Below are 960 nucleotides of genomic sequence, written 5' to 3' on the forward strand. Positions count from 1 at the left end.
CTAGGGCAAGAAAGATAAGGAGAATAAAAACGTAGAATGGGGCAATAGAGCAATGCTACGAATGTGGAGAGGAGAAGGTTTGAGACATGCATTTGGTCCTCTCTAGACCCATAATCCTCCTCTCAATGGGAGGATTATGGCAATAAAGCATGCAAAGCAACTTGGACTCATTCAAGCAGCCTTCCCCAACCTGCTACGGTACACTCCAGTTGTTGGATCGCAATCCCTAAAAACCCTAGTCATTTCAATAGTGACTGGGAACTGGGGAAGTTATGTTAACAAATACCAGGCAGGCACTGGGCGGATGAAGGCTGCTTTGAAATATCATCCTCACTACCACCAGCAGTTTATGTGCTCACACATGGATGACCTTTCATAGATCTTCCAACAGCAATGCATAATTCTGCATGCAAAGAACCCCTGACTCAGTGCTTGCTATCTGCAGAAAAGGCTGGGGATAACACTTTGGCTGAAATATTTATTAAATCCCAAACCATATAGATCAATGGGCCAATTCAATACAAGGCAATTCACTGTGTTCCTAAATACACATGAAAAAGTGCAAAGAACTCACATCCATTCTTTTGCACAGGCAACAAATGTGTGAATAATCACACTGAAGGGAAAGAAAAATGTTGTCCCTTTGCTGCCATACAGCACTAGCAGAGGAATCTGTGCACGCACAGTTGTGTGACACACTTGTGAGAAGAACTGAATCTACGGTCCTCACATCTATATGCCCAGTCTCCATGTGGACTAGTGTAACAGTACTGTAACTGTCCTATTTTCTCCCATAATCTGGCTTAACGAATACCCATAAGAGACTAGGAAAAGAGCAGACACAGCCCAAGGGACATATACACCTCACTCAGTCCTATAACATGGGTTGAGCTGCTTGAAATGGAATTGCAGAACACACACTTTTCAGTAGTAGCAAACCATTTGTGTGAAGATGATCCC

The sequence above is a fragment of the Protobothrops mucrosquamatus genome, unplaced genomic scaffold (genome assembly GCF_001527695.2).
Source record: "Protobothrops mucrosquamatus isolate PMUCROS unplaced genomic scaffold, P.Mucros_1.0 scaffold_99, whole genome shotgun sequence".
NCBI lineage: Eukaryota > Metazoa > Chordata > Lepidosauria > Squamata > Viperidae > Protobothrops > Protobothrops mucrosquamatus.